General features: G+C 32.8%; 1 protein-coding gene and 1 pseudogene across 4 annotated transcripts in view; both read right to left on the reverse strand.

The window, feature by feature from the left end:
• LOC143251916 (26S proteasome regulatory subunit 8) overlaps window positions 1-24,451 on the reverse strand; it is a 291,595-nt gene that overhangs the window by 49,633 nt on the left and 217,511 nt on the right. For 2 of the 4 annotated variants that reach the window (XM_076503282.1, XM_076503281.1), the window contains exons 1-2: window positions 24,268-24,388; window positions 19,204-19,273 (exon numbers count right to left, since the gene is read on the reverse strand). The exons of the other annotated variants lie outside the window; for them this stretch is intronic. The gene's annotated coding sequence lies outside the window, so the exon portion shown is untranslated. Of the gene's footprint in view, window positions 1-19,203; window positions 19,274-24,267; window positions 24,389-24,451 lie in introns of those variants that run through there. 4 annotated transcript variants of the gene reach the window in all.
• The window catches only part of LOC143254438 (dnaJ homolog subfamily C member 16-like), a 60,134-nt pseudogene continuing 58,735 nt past the window's right edge, over window positions 23,053-24,451 (reverse strand).

Raw genomic sequence — 24,451 nt, forward strand, 5'->3', positions numbered from 1 at the left:
CAGCTTTGCAGGCTGAGTGGACAGCCATTCCACAGGATGTGATTCGTCATCTCATCCCTTACATGGGCAGGAGATGCCAAGCAGTTATTGATGCTCACGGGGGGCATACTCGTTATTGACGTTGAGTGACGTTAAACTTCAACTAGTGAGCGTGGACTTCGCCTTTGTAGACTTTGGATGTTCAGCAGTGAATGTGCAAAGTTTCACACGTCATACAGAACTACCTGGAATAAACTTAACAATTTGTCTCATATTTTGCCTTTTGCGTTTCTTTTTATTGAAGAGTATATTTTAACCTTGTTAAGAAATTAAAATATTCCCATTATGTCCATTTGTTATTAAGCACAAATCAACATAATGGAATAATGGTTGCCTCATGATGTGAATCTTAGCTTCAATTCCTGTTATTACTAAACTTTCTCACTGTGCCTCTGTTATTGTACAACTACTGAGGTTTTTTTTCCCATTATCACAAATTTTGTACTACTGGCTTGGAGGAGGACAACTGGTTTGGCAGAACCCACTACCAACTCCTTGTCTACTTAAATGTTAGCCTAAATTTACTGTTTTTTGTTTGTTTACATTGTGTTGAGTTTCTAATTGAGTAAATGTATTATTTAATATTCTATAAAAAGACATAGATCTAGATGAGGGAATTTGGACCTTATCTGATCATCACTGTTTTTACATGAACTAATAACCATACATTTATTTTTGTATAAGCAGAAGCAGATGTAGCAAAAGAGCCTATAAAACTGTAACAATTTCTGTCCATTTTGTTCAGAAGTTAATAACTATTTACTAAAAAGATGACAATGATTTATGAAGGGTGGTCTAGAGGTCTAAAGCCCCTTCATTCTGAGAAATTAATAACTTGGTGTTCTTTAAATATTGTATGAGCAGACATGGATTTAAGGGAGAAGGTACAGAGGGATTAAATTATCCTGATCCCTTTTTTTTTAAACATATTAACAGCTGTATTATTTATTGTTCTATAAGTAGGCAGAGTTCTATAGGGGAATGACACTCCTTAATTTTTTTTTCAGAAATAAATAAAAGTAATCAGACTTTCTCACTCTTTTATGTAGCATCAAAACAAATAAATGTCAGTTTTTATTTAATCCTTTTGCTATAAGCTTGGTATAATATACACACATCCATTTATACATTTGCACTTGTTAAATATTTGTAATATAATTTTTGATACAGAATAAATATATTCAAAGAATTTAATAGATTTTAGTGAAGATTAAAAATACTTTGTACAGAAAAAAAATCAATTTTTAAATGATATATATTTACTAAAGATTTCTTTGTGAAAATAGTCTGTTTCTAGTCTTAGTGCAAAGCAATTTTATGTTGATTAAAAAGCTATTCTTTGTCCCAAAAATCTCAAATATTAATTGTGTAATCTCAAAACCTAAACATGTTTCAAACATTTGTGTTCAGTAAAACTTTATATTTTGTTATTTTCTGTACTCTAACTATGTGAGGCTTGTCACCTGACCAACCTCATAACAATTATAAAAAATCAGGAAATATAAACTACACTTTTTCATGCTAAAATGATTATATATAAAAACATGAAAATACAAATGTTTAATCTAAGTAGCTTAAGTCTCATAAAATATCTGTACATATATATTTATTATTTTTTATTATACTGACCTTGTATTAACAAGGTGCACATGCCCTCATTACATGTCCAGTACCATAAAACTGACCTTTAGTCTTTCCAGTCATAGCAATATTTTACATTATACAATCATATTTCATACATTATTAATACATTATTATTATACAATCACATTTCATACATTATTAATACATTATTATTATACAATCACATTTCATACATTATTATTATACAATCACATTTCATACATTATTAATACATTATTATTATACAATCACATTTCATACATTATTATTATACAATCACATTTCATACATTATTAATACATTATTATTATACAATCACATTTCATACATTATTAATACATTATTATTATACAATCACATTTCATACATTATTAATACATTATTAAGTATATTTTTATAACATATACAATAATAAGTCAAAAATTAAAACAAACAATTATCTTTTCTTGCTGTGACCTTTATTCTTAGTTGCTGCTGGACATAAGCTGTTAAGGGTTAAAATTTCACACATGGAGGATATCAAACAAAATTGTTTTAAGTTGTATATATATGCACTTGAATAACTTAAAACCATAAAACTATAACTAACTATACTGATACCATTATAACTTAAGCTTAATAATGAAGCTGTATTTAGATTTTTTTTAAAAACATGAAACTTTAGCAGATTAAAGACACAACCAACCTTCTTGAAATCTTGGTTCGAAAAAAAACATAGTAGCCATTTAAGAGCATAAAATGGCCAAGAAAACCAGTTTATTTGTCTTTTTGAAACACAGCTAGAGTCTACAGCAATCCAGTTAACACCTCAGCCAATAAATGGTTATTTTTAAGCAAGGACAACAATATAAACAAGTATATTCATGATGTGCTAGGAATGCAAAGGTCCAAGAAATCTTGATAAAACTGAAATAAAAATCCTTATAACCCATGAACTTTCAAAAGGTCCACCTCTTGAAAGCGTTTCGGTTATAAGGGTTACTATTTCAGTAATATGAACAAGTAAATATTACCATGGTAAATTTTCATATCTTTTTCCATGTCTCTACAAACTCTATAGACTATCTTATATTTGTTTTTAACAAAGCTGGTATTGTTTTGGGCATCTGCAGCTCTTTTAATATAAGCTTGTTGAATAATTGATGTTTTATTGTCTAAATGTTAAATTTGTGTAGAAACATTTTTTCTTTAATTTTTGATGTCTCAATTAAGTGAAACTTCAAACTGTGAGTGAAGTATGAAATGCTTGTTAACCTCTTTATTTATATGTCAATCATATTACAAAAATAAAAATATAAGCTTCAAAACTGCTTAATTACAGTACAAAATTACTTAATTTTGACTCCCATAGGTTACTTCAAAATTGGAAGTTCAGACTAATCCAAAATACTATATTATCATAGTGTATATCTATTCTTTCCTGTATAAAATACTAAAAAGTTGGTTACAGGGTAAATACTGTTACACAAGTAAATTTTCAAAAGTTAACTGGTGTCATATTATTGTATAAATAAAACATTATTACTTGTTAATGCAAAAAAATTATACCAACTCAATACATTTTCTGCTTTTATTCTTCTTTACAATATGGTTTGCAAACTTTGTAAAATCAGGTTAAAACTCAAAATACATTTATTCCAGTTTTTCTTCATTCATTTTAAGTTTAGGTTACTTGAAGAATATTGAAATATACCAGGTTTTAACTTCAGCAATAAACTTGTTAGCCCAATAAATATTGCTACAATTATTCATTTCACATGATTTGTTACAAAATATTTCAGTAACTGCAAGGTTACAGATAGAATACCTAAAGTTCACATCAACTTAATTGTCAACTAGGAGTGAAGATAAGAGATAACATGCTAAAACATTTTTGAAAAACTCACTGATAAATTGCAATTTGTTTTTAATACAAATCACTTTATACACACACACACACACACACATACTGCATATTTCTGTATATTCTATAAATATACACAAAATAGTGAAATAACAAAAATAATTGCATCTGGGATACAATAATGGCCTATATTGATTAGACAGTGAGCAATTATCACTTTATTACACAAATGGTATGATAGCATTATTAGCAAAGCTGTTCCCCCATTCTCCACACTAAGCAGGATGCTTAATTTTGGCATGGTTTATCTTATAATTAAGCTATGCAGAGAAAAGCCTAATTTCTAGTTTTTAATCTATTTTTGAAGGAAAAAAAAAGCACCTAAATAAACAAGGCTCAGCTAACCTCTTCAATTTCACATCAGTTTCTTGTATTTCTGTGCAGAGGAAGATTATGCTTATGTGTCTAAAAATAATTTCAATTGAGATTAAACTATTGTTTGACATTAATTGCTATAACTGTAAAACAACTGTTTGTTGATGCGTTTTATTTATCGAAACATTTATAGCCATTCATATATTTTTCTTGTCTGTCACAGTCTTACATTCAATTTAGTACTAATACCTATTTAGTTCAATTTATAATTTATTACTAGTAATAATTAGAGCAATATAAAGAATTTATACAAATACGAGTGGCAAAGTGTCATTTTTACAAAAGCATCAGATGCATTGGAACTGAAGGTACCACAGTAGTCTCACTTTAACATATTTGACACTAAATCATACTATTATATTAATTTTATAGTGAGGGTGGCGTGCCTCTAATCTCTCTTTGTAAAATATGCAACCCCCACTTTGCAATTTCTTCCAACACCACTGTGCAAGGTGAAGGTGAAATACAAATATCCTAATCTGTGAAGTAATGCCAAGTGATAAAAGTAAACAATAAAACAACCACTATGCAACCTTTAGTTTTTTCATACTTGACTTGCACAGTCTTAATGTTTAATAAATTAAACAAAGTCCAAAATATCTGACACTTTGGATAATGTTTAAACATTCAAACATTAACACCTCTATTGTAAAAAGGCTTATAAAACATGTAAAACAACAAATTATCTGGAATAACAAGCCTGAAAGATGGTATTAAAGGCTTATTTTAACCACAAGTAAATATGAGAATATAATCTGTAGCCTAACTATTATCATCATATTCTTTGATTTGCCATACTCTCTCCCGTTTTGTCCACTGGAAGGCTTATCAAAAAATGTTGAGTCAGCAAACCAAAAAAATACAGTAAGGCCTCTTCTGATGACTGTGTGCATATCATATTATGAAGTTTTAAGGCTATTTTAACTCATAATTTAATCACCTAAAGAAATCTATAACAATTTTCAAATGGTTGTTCCATTGTATAATACTGAATGATAAATCTGGTGCAATGCCACAACAGTTTTCATGTACCAAAGTAAATTTAAGTCATTAAATAATGTTAAGGGTTTTGTTTAAAAATAATATAATACTTTTTTTCTAAACTTAACCTTTACCTTACTTTCAAAAAAATGCAATGATTTGCTAGCTTAAAAACTAATAGACAAGTTATTTTTTAAAATATGATACATGTTTTATTTGTAAACAAAACCTCAAGTTTCATGTTAGAGGTTTTTTCTTTACTAGAAAACAGTGAATGATCAAAACTCAGTAAATATTTACAAGTTTACACAGTTTTGTTAGAACAGGTGACTGATAGCAGTGATAAGTGAACAAATCTTTTATTGTTTCATTAAAGAATGCACTGAGTGTTTCATATATTTTAACATACAAAATTCAGGATTTAAAAGGTAGCTTAATTGTAAATTATTATGTCTGAGCTCTGAAGACATTGTTTCCTCTGGCTTTGAATATTTATTTGCCATGTGATTAAATTTTTGTCAGAGGTAAATTTTGAAGTTCACTGTATCTGTTAATTCTAACTATATTTGAATAAATTTTGCTCAGAAAACAAATTGTAATTGATATTCTGTCATTTCTTTAGTGTAATTGATATTCTGTCATTTCTTTAGTGTAATTGATATTCTGTCATTTCTTTAGTGTAATTGATATTCTGTCATTTCTTTAGTGTAATTGATATTCTGTCATTTCTTTAGTGTAATTGATGAAGAAAAAAACATTTTCTACTTTTACTTCTGCAAAACTTTTGCCACAAAACAAACTAATCCACTTATCAATTCATATCAAAGTTTCTGACCATCCCAAAAACAACCTATTCACCTCTTGAAAATATATTGTCCATTTTTTCATTTATAAATGCATTCCTTAGATTCTGTTCATATCTTCACTGAAATCCTGCTGTAATTCCATATAAGACTGTTTGATAATTCAATAATGAAATTTTTATTGTTGTTTTTTTACATTGTAAGCAGGGAAGGGAGCTGTAATATTAAATAGAAACAAAGAAGATTCAAACTGTAGTTATGAGGGTCCATAAAATGTCATAGACCTATTTCACAATTGCTGCTGACCTTGAAAAGATAACAGAATTTGAAGTGTCTAACAAAAATGTTATCACATTGGTAAAAAAAAATCCTAGTGACCTTCACAGTGAGCTACTAAATAAAAGTCATTGTGCTTAATTGCCAACAGATTCCAACAATATTAAGAATCCAATAATGAGATACTTTACAAATCCTGATGTGTTTGGCTACTTTATGGAGCCTAGTGTGTCTAAAACAGGGGTTGCCATGCCTTGGCAGGGGGGTCGCAAAGCCTTGGCAGGGGAGTCGCATAGCCTTGTTAGAAGTAGCTTGGGATAACATTAATTTTATTTCATCAATTACATTTTCATGCTCTTACATTTTTTTGTTTCGGTGCAAAGCAAAACGTGTGCTACGTTAGTTCAATGTCATTAGGTGATATTATGGGTGTATGTATGCGTGCATGTGAGTGAATGTGCCTGTGTGAATGTGTATGTCTGCAACTGTATGTATGTGTGTACTAGTGAGTAGCGAGTATGTGAGTGCACGCGCATGTACGTATGCTTGTGTGTCTGTTTAGCTGTGATTAAGTGTGTGTGTGTGCTCGCTGTCGACACGAGTCACACGTCCGTTGCTGATTGGTGGATGACGAATCGCGCGACTGGCCACGCTCCCTTCTCTCCCAAAACTTACCCCATCATAACTCTACCTGCACCCCCTACAAGTAGTCAGTGTAAGATCTACAGTTGCCAAAGCGTTCATTATTCAACATTTTTATTTTATTTTAACAAGGAGATAAGTAAGCAGTAGAGGTGAGTTGTGTCCTTGGCTAAACGGCGCAGATACTCAGAATGCTACCTCAACATTGGCTTCACCACTGTGCTCGCCAACGACGGCATCGAGAAACCACAGTGTGTTTTGAAACATCCAGAACACGCAAAGAAGGGTTTGGATTTCTTCAAACGGCATGAACAGTGTCTTAAAAGCCAAAGAATCGATAGAAGTGGGTCGTTTCAGCAGCAGATTGCAACCGTAGTGGAAGCTTCATATGAGATTGCATTCGAAATTGCTAAACAAAAAAAGCCTCACACGATTGGAGAAACACTTCTTAAACCCTGCATGATGAAAGCAGTAAATCTTATTCTTGGAGAAGCCAGTGCAAAGAAGATGCAGCAAGTATCCCTGTCAAATAATACTATACAGAGGTTCATTTCTAAAATGTCTATGGATGTGAAGGAACAGGTTTTGACTGAAATCAAGGGTTCCCCTTTGTTCTCCTTTCAGCTTGACGAGTCAACAGATGTAAGTTCATGTTCTCAGTTGCTTGTTTTCGTGAGATACATTAATTCAGGTGACATCAAAGACGAATTCTTATTCTGCAGTGCACTTGAAACCACAATAAAAGCTGATGATGTCATGGGAAAAGTTTCAACCTTTTTTCAAGACGAAGATCTTCAATGGGAAATCGTGTGTGGGGTTTGTAAGGATGGGGCACCGGCTATGCTGGGATCAAAATCAGGATTCCAGTCGAGAGTGAAGAAGCTAGCAGCTCAAGCAAAGGGCATCCACTGCATGATTCATCGATATGATTTCGCCAGTAAGACTCTCCCTGCCTCTTTGCAGGAAGTACTTGAATCTGTAATTAAAATTGTAAATTGTGTGAAGACTCAAGCACTCAACACTCGCCTGTTCAAAGAACTATGCAAAGACATGAATGCTGACCACGAAGTCCTTCTCTTCTACACAGCAGTATGTTGGTTGTCGAAAGGAAACGTTATTAATTGTGTCTTTGAAATGAAAGATGAAATATAGCTATTCCTGGAGACTCAAGAAAGGAAAAATCTTGTAGCTCACTTCGAAGATGAAGCATGGAATAAAGGGGTTGCGTACCTCGCCGACATTTTTGACCAGCTGAACAAGCTCAATTTGAAGCTTCAAGGAAGGGAAACACATGTTCTCCTTTTTCAAGATAGTCATTGGGCCTTTGTTTCGGAAAACCAATCTTGGAAACATCGCTATGTTTGAAAAACTTTGTGGAGTGATGGATGAATCTCAGATCCAACTGGATCAGTTCCTCAAGGATGAGATTACTGAATATCTTCAGTCTCTAGAAAAGGAAGTCGAAGCGCTACTTCCTGAGCTATCACAGGAACAGGAGACCCTGGTAAGGAACCCATTTTGTACTGAACTTGATGTATCCAGCATCCCAGATGATATCCAAGATGAATTTCTGGATCTAAGGAACGACTCTTCAGCTCGTGATCTCTTCAAGGTGAAATCCGTGACTCAGTTCTGGTGCACTACGTATCAGTCATACTCCAAAGTCAGCATGATAGCTTTACGTGTCCTTGTTCCATTTGCTTCTACCTACTCCGTGTGAGGCAGGATTTTCCACTCTTGTCAATATAAAAACAAAGAATAGAATCAGATTGGATGTTGGAGATGACATGAGACTGGCTCTAACAAACGCTTGGCCACGAATTTCAAAGCTTGCTGCTGAAATGCAACATCAGGCATCTCACTAGCTGGGTTGGATAGCTGTTCAAACCTATGTTAATATTATTTTAAGAAATATATGTTCTTTTTGTGAATTCAGGTTGGACCAATGTGATTTAATTTGCTAATAAATAATTACAGAATTTTTAAATATTTTTTTTAGATGTTTCTTTCCCTCTCCTTCACAGAAAATAAAAGAAAAATTAAGCTGCTGATAGTAAGCCCTAAGTAGGGGGTCACATGGGTTTTAAACTTTTAGGTAAGGGGTAGCGAGTGCCAAAAGGTTGGGAACCCCTGGTCTAAAAAACTCCACAGCATGCTTCTCAAGATGTCCTGCTGAGCTTGAGCACTCATGAGTGAGATATTTATTAGAATGTTCATCAGATTCTACAAAGATTAAGTAACAATTAATATGCTACTCAATATATCCCAAGTCAAGAGTTGCAATGTGACATTTCTTAACAAGTTGATCAACAGCTCCATTAATCAGTTACAATGGTATTTCTCAAGTGACAATGTGTACAAGTAGTTCACAAAGCAAAATAGGTATGCAGCAGACACTTCCCGACACTTTGATTAAATTTCTAGTTTAGATGACACTAATTGATGTAATTGCTTCTCATAGGTAATCAATTAACTCAAACTTTAATCAAGAAACACTGAAAAGCTTAAACATCCAACAGTGGGCTACTCAAGAGACCTTGTTAGGCCCATGGACCCAAAAAATCCTTTTGAACTTAAAAATCAGACAGTGAACAACCACATCATATGTGATAAATGATCTTTTAGATGCAGATCAGAAAATCAATACAATTTCTTCAGACTTGGAGATGAGACCATCAAATGTGTAAAGATTTGAATATAAATTGGTGAAGAGGTGACAAAAATCAAAATGTAAGTGAGAATAAAAGTCCATATTCTTACCATGAACAACACTGAAAGCTTGTTATTTTTAATGATGATTTCTATGTCAAGAAATGACAATTGACTGGTAGACATGTGCCAGGTTAAGTTTAAAGAAGAGTTAAAGGCTGAGAGGGAATATATAAAATTATCAAGTTCAGTCCTGTTGTCAATACACATGCCAAAAATGTTAAAGTACTTAATGTACAAATCGGGAATCTTCCTGGAAACTGATAAAAATCTGAATAAGAGGATCAAAATTTCTCTGCTTGGTTTAAATGAGAAGTGTTTATTTTTTGTTACTTTGCTTTTGACATCTTCCAACTTTTCCCACAATTGCCCTCTCACATACTAGTGTTATATGTTTCACACACCTTCCTCCTACTTCTCTTTCATTTATGTCATTTCTTTACAACAGTTCATTTGCCAATATTGTTATGTCACACTTCAAACCATGTCTTACACTTTCTCCTATTGTTACTTTTTTTTAATGACATTTGAATGTATTCTACATACACTACTTAAACAGACACCACCTGAAGAAGAGTAAGCCTGAAGCATTGTATCAAATTACAGTTTACTTCACTAACATTGTATCTAGTGCTTTTCTTCTTTCTTAAAACTTGTCCTACATCTTCTATGCAAATTATTTATATACCCTTTTAGGGTCAGCATATGTTAGTTCTATTGGGAAAACCAATCTGAAATATATGAAAAGACATATCTGGCAACAGCCTTTGTAGACAAGGAGAATATCTTGATTGACAAGCTTACTGAGAGAGTTCAAAATCACCTTATGTGACAGCATCTGGAAGTAAGAGATTGTCACTCTTAGGGAAATTCCATCTGTCATGACATGCTTAGGATTCATCACTTTAAACCAGCCAATAATGACAAAGTCTGCAACAGTAATAAGTACAGTAGTAATTCCATTGATAGATGGTGCAACTTAAGTGCCTTCCCCATGACAAATTAACTGCAATTAAAGAGTTCATAGCCAGCCACATACACAAGACAAGAATATGAGACAACCACACTGATCTTTAATGAGTAGGCAGGAATATGCAGATCTTTCCACACAATCTATGAAACATTAGATTACATCCACACATAAAGTGTGCCATCACAAGGGTATATGCTACTGCAAGGTTCACCCACAGGATACTGCAGCCACAGTCAGTGCTTCTGCTTGAATATTGTCCAGTAGATTGCACCCAAGTGTTAGTGTTCAGCTCTATCAAGGTTGATTGGAGCTTGTGTATCAATAATGGTGCAAGGATGAACAGTTGAGCTCTTGGAGATAAAAAAATGGCAAAATCCTCCAAGTGACCTACAGTATGCCAAATAAAAACAGGCTTAATTAAAGAAGCCATATGTTAAAAGTCAACATTTTCCAAAACAGAAAATGTATTTCCCCAAACATAACTGCTATTTCCTTCACATCTGTCAATGTGATTTACAAGGAACTAGCCTTGTACTAACTTCCACCAAAATTCACATGTTTAGCATGAACATTTCTGGTTTATAATGACATCACAATCCATCAATAGCCCTTCACCAAAAGGAAGAAACGACAACCTTAATGTACAGTAACTACCCCAACAGAAAAGGCAAGAAAATATAATAGGCACTGGAAGTGTGAAGAAGGAGGGCATCTATCAGGAATATATTTTCATACCAGGAAAATGTTGAAGGGTCATTGCAAATATTAAACCTAGATGAGTTTCCTTCAGAAAGTGTCTGAAGGAAAGCCTCTTGTTACTTTTTTCTAATGATATTCAAATGTGTTCTATATATATATACTACTTAAACAGACACCACCTGAAGAATGGTTCAGGCCTGACACATTACATCAAGTTATAGTTTTCCCACACTTTAATTAATACAGTTGTCTCTAATGTACCTAGATGGGTTTCCTTCAGAGAGTCTAAAGAGAAAACCTATGGAGTGTGACATCTGATGGCAGGAGTTACAAAAGTGCACAAACATAGAAGACTACATCTCATGCAGACTAGGATATACTTTTCACCCAAGTGGAAAGAAAGGGTAAGTCAAAGAACTTGAAATATCACATGGATGTGTGTAATGTGGCCATGACAAAGTGAGAACCTGCATCTCAGAATGGCTGGTATGGGTATTACCACTTTTACTAATAGGGAGAGAACATTTCGATATTCCTACGTCATCTTCAAGTTAAGAAAGAGAGAGTTTGAATGCGACCATTGACGGACACATCTTAGGGATGAGAGTATAAACAGATACAGGATTGTAGGGGTGTTGCAGGTGGATGTTAGGTTATTAATTTGTATAGATGTAAATGTGTTCCTGTATATTGATTTTAGCTATTGTATAAGTAGGGCTTCTTTGATTTTGCATCTGTTTATATTTGTTTCCCTACTTATTATCTGGGTGTTTTCTATGATTTTTTTTTTTAAATCTAGTTTCATTTTTTCTGCTTGTTTCTCCAATATAGAAGTCATGGCAGTTCTTGAATTGTATTTTATAAATTATGTTGGTGTTGTGTTTGTCAGTGTACTTTTTACATTTTATGGACTACAGTTTTGTACCTGGTTTTGAATAAATCTGGTGTTTACTGGAATGTTGTGTTTTGTTGCAACTGTTTTCCAAATGTTGGTTATTTTTTGCTGATGTCAGGAACATATGGTATGCAGCAGTATAAGATTTTGTAGTTTGTTGTATCTTGGGATTTATTGTTGTTTGTTTGTTGTTAGAGAACTGGGAACCTGCACACAAGTGGTTGGCTGTTCTTTAGAGCTACCTTTACCAGTTTGAGGAATCAACCTCACTGCCCCTATTCCTCACTTTTCTCATCTTCATGAATTTATTACTACCCTTTCTCAGTACCTCTCCTCCCTTCACCATGTTAGTAGCCCTTCTGTGATCTCCTCATGATCTTCCTTGGCAATCCAGATCTCTACTTTTTGCTCCTATGACTCATTTTACCTCCTCTACCATTGCTCTTCATACTCCTTCACATTATGAGGGGTTTTCCCAGACTTCTTCACATTCTATCCTGGGTCTGGAATAAATTTTATGTTGATAGACTTCTTTTCACCTGTTCCCATCCATACAGCTCCCAACTTCTCTTCCCTACCTCATCAGGATTTCAAATATTTAAAGTAGTCCATAAACTTCCCTCATCACAGTCTCAGTTCTCAGTTCCCAAGTAATTTCCTTCATCTTGTCTCAGTTGTGCTTAACCTTCTTCCACTGGCCTACTAAATCTTAAAATTTGTTCAACAAATGGAACCTTTTAAGGTTTCACCTCCTTCCTTCTCTTTTGAGATATGGCTTGGTGGCTAAACCTTTCTACCTATCACCTCTGGTATTTCCTTACCTCCTTCAAATCTGGACCTTCACCTATTTACAGATGCTTCCTCTCTCAAAATTGGGTGACAGTCTTGCACTGGGCTCTTCATCCCTTGAGAGGCATTCTATATTTATCATGCTTTCCATCTGCTTGCTATCCATCAAGCATCCCCAAATTCTTTTCCTTCCTTATGGGTCAAATTAGCTCTGATCCATTTGGTCACATCTACTGTCTTGTCCAAATTCAGGAAGCAAACAGGCCTGGACATAAAGTCCAAGCCCCTTTGTTTCCTGAATTTGGATCTTCTTTGTGCTCATTCTCTTGGGATGCATTTCATGAGTGATTGTGTTCCACACTCACTGTCTTTCTTGATGATACCATGTCCTACATACGATATGGTTCCTCTATTTACACATCCTCTATTGCTCTACTATCTACTTACTACTCCCAAATAATTGCCTTTGCCACACCCCTTAAAACCAATCTCCCCTTCTGGTCTCCTTTATCTCAATCTCGCTACCTATACCCTCAGTTAGGTCTGGTGCTATCTTTTACATCAGGCCTGTCATCTCCACTGTCTCCTTCTTCTGATCCTTACTTTGACTTGGTACATCCCTTGCAGGATCCTTCTGGTGGTCCTCTCTAGCAATCACAATAGAGGTTTCCATCATCCATCCTCTCTTGACCAAGCCACCTTTCCATTCCTTACATACCATCCTTTCTGATTCAACTTCATGTTGTTTTTTCATCAAAGAATGACATCCCTCATCTTCACATGTAGGATTTATCCTATCCATTGCTCTTCTTTACTAACCTACTGTCACACCTGTTGACCTTCCTCTTCCAACATGATGTATTTATCACTGTTAGTCTCCTTTCACAATTTCTCCTCTGACCATCCTGATATGTCACATATTCCTTCTTCTTTTTTAAGTGTGTTCTACTGTTGTTTGCCTGACATTTTCACCATGGACTTTGGGCAGTGTTTGTGCCACCTTTCTCCAATCCCAATGCCAGAGGATAATTTCTTTACTGGTCCTTTATGCCTCTTTCTCTTTCTTCCTTATACAAATACCTTGCTGTCCTCCTCTTTGCCTGAATGGAATCTGACTGTAGTTCACCCCACTCTTGTCCAAAACCTTAAAATCTCTTAACTTATTCAATGTACCATCACCCTGGACACACAATCTCTTAACTTGCATGTAGTTGCAGTCAATCAAGCATCTATTCCATGTTTTTTTCTCAAATTCTCTTAAACTGCACTTACCTTCTCCTTTATTCTGGACAGTTCTCCTTTCTCTGGCCTTCTGTAACATGGTTTGGGGTTACACCTTTCTCCTATACCCATTCTTACTGAATGACTTTTCTATGCTCATCTGACATCAGACATTCCAGTATTCAGTATGGTTCATTTGTTGTTTGTCATACTCTTATTTCTTTAGAGGCTCCAATAACTGTCCTTTTCATTCTTTGGATCCTCTATTACTTCCAAATTGTTTCTCCTTCCACCCTTCAGGATGAATCTGCCTGATCATCCATTCACTTTGGGGATGGATGAATGTAAGCTCTTTAATGTCTCTTCCCAAGACTGACAAGGACTACCACTCAGCTGGCTGTATCATCTCCACAGAAGTTTAGGCTTCCAACAACAGTTTTACTTCAATCAGTTTTTCACCTTGAAAAACAGGTAAGCATTCTTACATTTCCCTACTTAACACTTATTTAATATAGGATCACATAAATGACTAGGTTTGCTTTCCAACATATACTCATCAAGTCAGGATAATTCAAAGTGCCCATACCACCTGCCTTATCTCTATATGTGCCCACTCTAAGATGGAATGTTCCACAAGACCACTTGAGGGTTTTTCATGGGATTTCTCTATCTACCTATGTTACATATTCAATCCAAACCATACCCATTCCATGGACTGTCATGAAAAAAGTCAGTACCAAAGTGGTGTTTCTGCTCACTGCAATGACTAGCACTTACCAACTTTTAATTATAGGGTTTAATGATCACTCCTTGTTTCCAGTAAAAAGACCTTTCTAGATAGAGACACTTACATATATCTAGGCACATCTTCTAGATCTCCCCTACATAAATTCACCCTCCTTCATTAAGTGGAACATGGCAGAACCTTGCCATTTACCAGCTCTCAGTAACCTGGGTAGTGGACCATAAAGAATTCTCACTGGTTAAGAAGAACTAACCACTGGGTCGACAATAAGAGGTCTTCATATCATGAGATCTGAGGCCAAGATGAAACCAGAATACACTTGAATCCTGTTATAACACCAATGATTGGAGCCAAAATCCATGACCACCTTAAAGGTAAATCACTGTATGAAGGAACCCAAGGTAAAAAAAACAGAGCCCAGCCCCATGCTGATTGCTGAACCATGTGAACAATGCCAAATTATGACAGAAGTAAAATGTATCAACTACTGCAACAAAATCTAAATAACATACAAACAACTATGAATCTTATATACAAATTGCAAACAATTTATTAACAAATCATAAGTAATAAAGACATAATCTAATTAAATATATACAAGAATCTCAAATATTTACACAAGATTTATAAAATCACAATGGAAAAAGTGCTGGAAAATATTAGAAATACACACATATTCACCCAAAGTACAATGTCAACAATACAATGCTGAACACAAAACATCATATGTCCACTGTAATAATGCAACACAAATCATTTCTTCAAAAGTCAGTTAATTTAGTCTGCTTTATAGTCTCCAATGATTCACAGGCATGGATTATAGGTCTGGATACTTCCATTCCTCCTGCTCTTTGTTGCATAAATCAAGCACATAAAACTCTCTCAAGGTCCAGATTTTGACTGGTTGACTTCTTCCACGTGTTTTTCTTAGAAGTGCATGACGATTCTTTTCTCACCTTGCATATATTTCTTAGGTTTAAAGTTGGATTTTGTACTTAGCAAAACAAGTATCACAAATAGTAATAGCTTTACTAATTATAATGAGTAAGAAGCCATAAAACATACCTTTTTTTCTCTCAAGTTCCATGATTGTACATAGATCCCAAGGAGCCAGTGCTGCTAGTAGGCCTACTAAAATATTTAAGAGCCAAGAGCTATCTTAGTTATATCCAAACCTGCAGTACAGTATATTACTGTACAACAAGACCCTAGTGTATACTACAGGACACCCCAATTACTTAACTCTGAAAGAGTTTTAGTGAAGCTGGTGGTTTACAAATCTCTTTGGCAGAATGTGAGAACTCAAGAGAAAAGAAGCTTTCTGTGTGAATAAGCGAGTTTCTATCAGGCACACATTTGGAGGGTTTTCAAGTTTATTCAAATGAAATCTACAAACTAAGTTGAAAAAAACATGGTATTATTAATGTTAGCATAAAAATCACCTTGCACTCAGACACAGACACATCTTCAGTAAAAATATACTTATTTGAAGAATCAGAATTTTTGTGTAAAAAAAAACAAACTTTAATACTTTCCAAAAGATTACCAAGTTTCATAAAGATACTTACTACACTAAAAGTTATGGTATGTATATTTTAACGGTTACACAATGGTTGCAAGGTTCATTAAAATGAAGAGACCCAGACTGAGAGGGTTAATTAAGTTTCATCACAAAGGCAGTGGATCACAGTTTAGTCTGCAGTTTAAAGAAATTTAATTCTAAGGCATGTACACCTTATAAAATTGTAAAGTTGCCCAAATGATAAATTTTGCAACTAAATCATTGAAGCTGTAAAGAGGCATGTGCATCTGTAACAAAACTATTTTATTGGAACCAAAGTTTTACACAAGTTACTGAGAACACCCAGTAATAAAAGATATAAAATCTGAAACTGATGAATAAACCACAAATTCCATTCATGACCACAAACTGGCATAAGATACTACTAATTATTAATAATCCCTGATACTATTCACATTTCAATTACTTTAAGTTATAAATCAAAACAATACTATCTCAGTGACTTCAGACATAATTCTTGTCTGATAATTCTTATCATCAGTATCTTATTTCAGACATTTTAATTTTCAATATAAATGATGACCAACCAAAATGATTTGTTTTAAACTCTAAGTTAAATCATTGTTCGGTTTACTCAGTGATAACATAATAATGTAACCACTTTAAAATTCATGCACCATATATTATTAATGAAGTTATAAATTATCACTGGAGAAGTTATAAAATATCAATTACAAAACCCAGTGCATTCATCAGCCACTGTATCCAGTATGATCAAAACAAACTAATATTTATCTATTCTCAAACTGTGTAAAATTTTAAGCATCCAATAACTGAATACTCAAATGCCAAATAGAGAGAGTCAGCAGTGAACTACTCAACAAATCTTGTTATGCCAAAGAATCTAACAAATGTTGAGTAGTTCATTGCTGACTATTACTATTTGGCATTTTGTTTTTGAAATAAACAAACGTCCAGACTGTTAGTAGGTGGCACAATCATTTACAGTAGTAGAATAGTGTGACACATAGATGATGTAAACAAGTTTTGCATGATGTACCTAAAGGTTATAAATTGGAATGATCTATATTTCCAATTACAATCCCAAATAAAAAAAAAGGAAACTGTTGTTTCCTTTCCAAAAAAAATGTCGTTTTTGATCAAACTAAATATATTTTTTTATAAAGCAAAATATTACCTGCATTATTTATTCATTTTAAACATTATCTATTCAAAATCCTTTTAACTCTCTCAATACAGGCTCAATCAATTTGACCAACAATGTGAACTCTTTGTACTTGTTTAAAATCTTTACAGATTTAATACTTTTAACTTTCATTATACTTTGTATATCTTTACAAAATATACCAGTCTTTCATATTTTTTTGTTAAAGTATTTTTTCAAAAAATAAAGATTTGTCCATCAATACATTGAGGACTTGTTTCAAATAAATCTGTAGGAAAATAATTTTCATGTCAAGATTAAAAACACTTTCTTCATCTCAAAAATCTCAAATTGCCCTCATGTAATCCTTAAAACCTCCTAAATACGCTCCATGTTTTTTCAGGATAACTTTAAATTTTATCTATTATTTTTTCTATCAATTTCAAAATGAGATTGGTCATATTGACTGACCTCAGAACCACAGAAAAGAAAATTAAAACAAATTACCCTTTATTCTTTCCGTAATGAATTTCAACTCTAACATGAAACTACATTCATTTATCCCAAGTAGCTTTGAGCTCATAACAATATACACTTATTTCTAATTAAATATTATGTTATTGCCCTTTTGTTTGCCCTTTGAACTGTCTAACCATTATAAGTTGTAAATTACTTAGGGAATGTGCAGCTCACATTATCTTATTAAATTATATTACCCACAAACAACTACAAGCTGCTCACATCCATGCCTCGTCAAACATTTTTATTATATTGTTCATTTTACCTAATCAAATATTAACGAACCTAAAGAGATCTGTTTTTTAAATTACAGTTACTTCATCCAAGTTAGCCACTGTGATTCCCATGGGAACAGAAATTCTATCATAAGCGAAATTGATGTTTATCTGGTAAAAACAGAATACAATATGTCATATGATAGATGAAAACTGTCTCTCAGTTCATTATAGGTAACATATAATTATATGTAAGAGAGTACTGTTAAATCCTTAAAGAGAATGTGACAAGTGGGTGTGGCAGGAAAGGCCTGATTTGATAGCACTGTAACCAAAAAAAACATTTAAAGCTCTAAAAATTGTTTTTTTCAGTAGCAGTATTTTATATTGAATTTCATACTTAGTGGAAAGGTGGTGGATCAAATAGATATCCAGCTGAAAGATGTCACACTAGTGAAAATACAGGGTTTTTTTATATAATGTTTCTTAACATTAAGATCTTCAAACTTATATACTATTAAAATATTGATTATTAGCTAAAATTTTATATTATACTAATTGGTATACCATAAATAAAAAGTATTTTAATAAAGTTTTGAATGTAAGACACTAAAAGTTTGTGCCATGCACAGTTAAAAATACCTGGAGCATGAAGATTAACAAAACAGTTTTAAAAATCAAAATCCTTCTGAAGCAAATTTTTTGAAATCAACATTTTTGAAAAACATGTTATTCTTTTAGAGCAAAATATTATTTCATGAGATACAAATCTAACTTGATTGGACATCACTGTTTTCAAAAGTAAACAGTGACAAGAAATTTAAGGAATATATTTACACTTCCTAAATTTGAAAAATTGTGAAACATGAAGTTTGGACCTTACTAAATATTAATCACAATAAAATATTTAGAAAAGAAAATATATACTATATGACTACAAAATAAAAATAACTTTTTATACAAGAGAAATATGTGAACGCTTTGATATGATTCTTTGCATGGGACATATATGAATTTTTGAAAATGGGTTTAAGTTCATTTGAAATGATTACAATAAAATATTTTAGTATTACACTCAATACCTGAAGTTTTAGTATTACACTCAATACCTGAAGTTCTTCAATTTTGTGACGAGTATTGCTTCAATCCTTCTCCCTTGGAAACATCATCTACTTCCATCTATATAACAAACACAAAACTGTTTTATAAGATGCTATGTTATGGTTACTTGAAACTAGAGCTGTATCAAATTTGTGAAGTGTCAAAAATGAAATGTTACTGGATATGAGACCATGAATACGAAAATATGTTGATGAAGATAAAACAACAAATCAATTTTTTTAATTCTTACCTGGTGATATACAAAGCATAAAACTTCTCTTTATTTCATAATTAATTTAACATATGAATCTTCCTGACACAAAAAGCAAACAGTTTTCACACACTGTTTCAAATGGCTTTATAAAAAGGAAAATGTTATCACAAATAATTCAACACCCTTGATCAGATATTGATAGAATGTAACTAGATTGTTCAAGTCAGAGAAATATACAGAATTAGAAATATAACATGATTGATATATGGTAGTACCTTATTTTTATTTTGCAACTGTCAGACAACTGTCTGAAGACACTGAAAGGTGATATAAATGTGGGATGTTGTGGGCTTCAACACCCACATTTTGCTCTCCTAACTTCTGTTTCTTTATATATTATTTTTATTTTAATATTTATTGCTATTCTTTTACTTTATTTTTTTACATAAGACTGGTGAATGCACGTCAAGACTGATAGATGAGGTATCTGTCCCCACCAAAATGTGGGTTCTACTTTTGCAGTCACCTCCAAAACTGAGGGTCATTTTATAATCCTACATTATAGCTTATACCCTGGGATCTTTTCAATTGGTGGTGCATTTTTTATTTTATTTTTGTTTCAGCTTGGTTATAATTCACTAATATAATTAGTCAGAAGTCTGTGTTTGATGTTTTTAACAGTCCTTCCTTTTGATTTTGTTTTAATTTACTTAACTTGTGTGTGTATGTGTGTGTGTATATATATATATATGCCCTTCTTCAGGTATCACTAACTGAACAGTAAATCCATAAACAGAAACATTCTAAATCGAAAGCCACATGACAATATAACAAATGAAAGTGTATAACAATGCTTACAAACAACAGAAACAACAGGAAGTTTTATAGATATAAACACACACATAACTCTCCCTGTATATATATGACCATATATGCATTAGTTTTGAAAAATGATTAGACAGATACATAATTCACTGTATAAAACAATTTAAGCATGGGTGAAAACTAAAGCAAGAAATGTTACAAGAAACTAAAAGTTCATTTACCCACTGGGGTAGAAAGTCCTCAGATCAAAGTTTTGTTTTCTTGTAATTTACAGGCATATTTGTTTACAGCAACCTTCTTCAAAACAATTATTTTGAAATTGTCAAGGGTATGGTTATGCAAACTGAGGTTTCATACTGCTGGTTTATTTTTCATATCATCAAAATATGAAGAAATCATACACCATAACCTGACATTGTTTTATAAGATGTCATGACGCCTTATAAAATACTGTGCCATGGGTAATTACGACTGAAACACCACAGCATCTGCAATGTTTATTCCCTACAAAAGTCTGTATAAACAGAAATAAAATGTTTTATTCTTTGGGCCAATTTTATTGAAAAATTGCTGTGTTTTCTGTGATGGTTAACATAACAGAATCACTATATGACAGATATTTATACAACACAATGTTCTCTAGAAAGTGCCATTTTCTTGAACATACCCCTTCACCTTTTCATACTAAAATGTATCAAGTGTGAAATTTTGGACAACTTGCATGTTTAACCAGTTTACAACTTCCTGTTCTTGTAGCTCCTTTCAATATTTAATATATTTCAGCTAGCTGATAATTATTTCTAAACATTTCACCCAAAGTTGTCTCAAAATTCTGTAAAAAAAAACTCAAAAGTTCTTTAAGATTGTGAAGTACCAATTCCTTTATACTGTAGCAGATAAACATAAGATCATTATTAAACATTTATAAACACAAAAAAAAACATTTTCTTTACCCATATTAGCTCAAACTTTCAAGAATTGCTTAGAAAAAGTTAACATTTTCCTAAACTGAAAATATATTTCATACAATACTTACTTCCACTGAAACTGTAGTTACCTCGATTTCCAGGGTTTCCATTCTTGCCCAGTTACGCATTGAAAACACTTGTTCCTGTTTTTACATTCCACTCAAATACCCTTGGCAAATTCTAATTTGCCAAATTTTCACCAACTTCACATAAAACTGGACCTGATGAAGCAGTTTGTAAGAAACCTTAAACAAAGATGGGGACTGTTTCAAGTATCCATGAGGACAATTATGAGATCTTTCAGAAGCAAAATGTAAAGGGATTTTTGTTGGGCATCAAATTAGGAAGGTGATTTTGAATCAACAGTTTGAAAGGACGATGAGGAAAGTTATAATCAGTGATGTCGAGAAAAGCTGAATAAAATATGAGTTGTCTTTAAAGATGTTATTGACAAACTTTTAGAAAACAACAAGGACCAAAGTCTCAATGATATTACAACAAGGACCCAAGACTCAATGATACTGTCAACAATATACTCAATAATTTCAAAGAATTGGATTGTAACATGAGCTCAAAAGATCATTTCTTACACTCAAATAATTGAATATTTCCCTAAAAATCTCAGTACTGTCAACAAAGAACAAGGAAAAAGATTTCACAAGACAACAGGGAAATGGAGAGGAGGTGGAACATCAGCATGACAGCTGATTACTAATGGTCATTCTATAATATCTGTTTAGTTGTGATTATGATGTTTGATATTCCTTCATAGTGGAGATAGCGTAAGTGTATCAAATCAATGGCAAGGTGAACTTATAGCTCTGACAATAGGCTTAAAAGGTATATTAGGTTTGTGTACCTTAAGTAGTACATAAAACTGGGATGAAAAATTGTCTTTGATTCTTAAGTCTTAGGCTAGTTTCTTGTTAAGTTTTGTTTCTTAAATCAGTTCAGTGTTCTACTGATGAGTATGTCTTTTCTGTAGGCTCACTGATGATGTTTTTGTATTAGTTTTTGTCTGGTAACTGTTTGATCTCTGTGTCAATCTTCGACATCTAGATGACTATGTTTATTTTGTCTGGACTGCTGATAGAATCTTGATCGTGTTACCCCATTTTATAATCATAATGATTGGCTGAAATTCTCCTAATTTATTGTTTACTTCATTGTCAAGGAAGCACACTATTACACCACCACTAAATGTGGTACAATCTGAACCCTCAGATACAACTCTATAATATCTTGAATGTTTAAATGCAGCATATTTCAATTTTGAATGCTCAAACTGAAGTATTCTCCTTCAGTTCAATGGGGTAAAGTCAAAACCAAAAGACAGTCCAAACACAAGACCCAAAATTCATAATAAAATACACTCCCTTTACTATCACAATGATTTGCAAGGTAATACAGTTGACCAAGTAGGAAAGTCTTTTCTCATCTTTAATTCTGTGAGGATTTAAAGTAGAAAATTTTAACACAATTTAAAAATTCACAGAAGCCAAAGTGCTAATCAAGCAATACTAATTGAAGATAACCAAATACACATAAAAAATGTTTCAAGAAATACTAAAAATAGGACAGTCATTCTCTGTCTGCACATTAATATAATTTTAGAAAACATGCTCATAAAACATTTATTTTGATGTATTTTCAGAAGAAAAATTATAATTTCCCATCATATGATGAGCATTCAGTTTTTAAAACTAGAAAACTGAATTACTTGTTTTAATTATATTAATGTTTTAAATGTGAGACCAGATATAACTTGACTAGATATATCTTGAGAGACCAGATATAACTACATTAATTCAAGGATGTGATCATAACATCCGAGAGACAACATGTGGCCCTTAGCCTATCACATTTGTCCCATTTAATTTATCACACACCCATCTATTTGTATTCAGTCTTGAATGTCTGGATGCTTTCAAGACCTCTACTCTCTCAATCCTGTTGTACATACAACCCTTGAAAGCAATATATTTCAAAGGCACCCTGTTCAAAAAATAAAATAGCCTAATTTACAGAAATTTTCTACCCTACACAAAGATCCTGTTCACTTGATTTCCACCAATATAATTATTACATTTATTATTACCCATTCAGTTTTCAAGATATACAAATTGTACTGCAACATAAAGTGCATACATTTAGGAATACTTGGTCTTTTAAGACTGTTCATGCACACCCACATTTAGGAAAATGGAAATTTAAACCCACCCATTATCACTCAGTAAATCACTGACTCTCCTTATATGCTCCTGTTGAATGTTGGCTTTCTCAACTGCCAACAGCAACATGTCTAATATGTCTGCACCTTGTTAAAAAAAATCAAACTTCCGTAACTAAAGTAGCATGCCTGTTTACCAATTTTAAACTTTTGTCCTCTCTAAAATAAAAGTTCAAATCCACTATTATAGAACAACATTAAACTCGCATGGATAAAGTTTCAAACTGCTTTAACATATTTTCACTCAATGTTTATTATCCTGCTTCACTCTAGAATCATTCAGTCTTCCTCTGAACCCTTTCCAAATTCCAGTGACTTAATGATATTTCTTAAATAATGAGCAAAACTTGTAAACGATATTCCTAATGAAGCTTAATTAGTTAACTATAATAAGGATAATTACCTCTTTGAGTTACAATCAAAATACCAGTAAATACACTCTAAACTTCTTTTGGATGTAGGTATTCCCTGTCGTTAGTTCATTCTTAAATCATATCTATAGTTAAAAGTGCAAGAAATGTTTTACCATAAGCCAAGGTATCACACGGATTTAAAAGTTCAACAACTAAGAAATACAGTTTTAACAGAAAACAAACCTAAGTCCCACTTTGAGGACGACGCTTGACTAGGATGCCTACTGATAGTATTAGTAAGAGTAGCAATACTAACACCAACAGTATTACTGACATGACTGATTCTGAATCAACTGAACAATATTATTTGTATAAAAATGTAGTAAAACTGACACTGATTAAACATTGTGAATTATAATGATTATCTCTAAAATATTATGTCGTATCGTCTTACTTATATATTTAAAACAATTTGCTATTACCTGTTCTTTTTCTGCAACCATTGTACATGAATTTAAACTAGTTACAGAAACAGCCATTACGAGAAGTAAACGCGATGACTGATAATATTTCTGTTTTCTATCGTGTCGTTAGAGGGCAATAAAATAAAAATTAAGAAATATTTTAAAACATGTTATGATATTGTAGCCGCTATGTTTCTAATTT

Source organism: Tachypleus tridentatus, chromosome 6 (assembly GCF_004210375.1).
Source record: "Tachypleus tridentatus isolate NWPU-2018 chromosome 6, ASM421037v1, whole genome shotgun sequence".
Classification (NCBI taxonomy): Eukaryota; Metazoa; Arthropoda; class Merostomata; order Xiphosura; family Limulidae; genus Tachypleus; species Tachypleus tridentatus.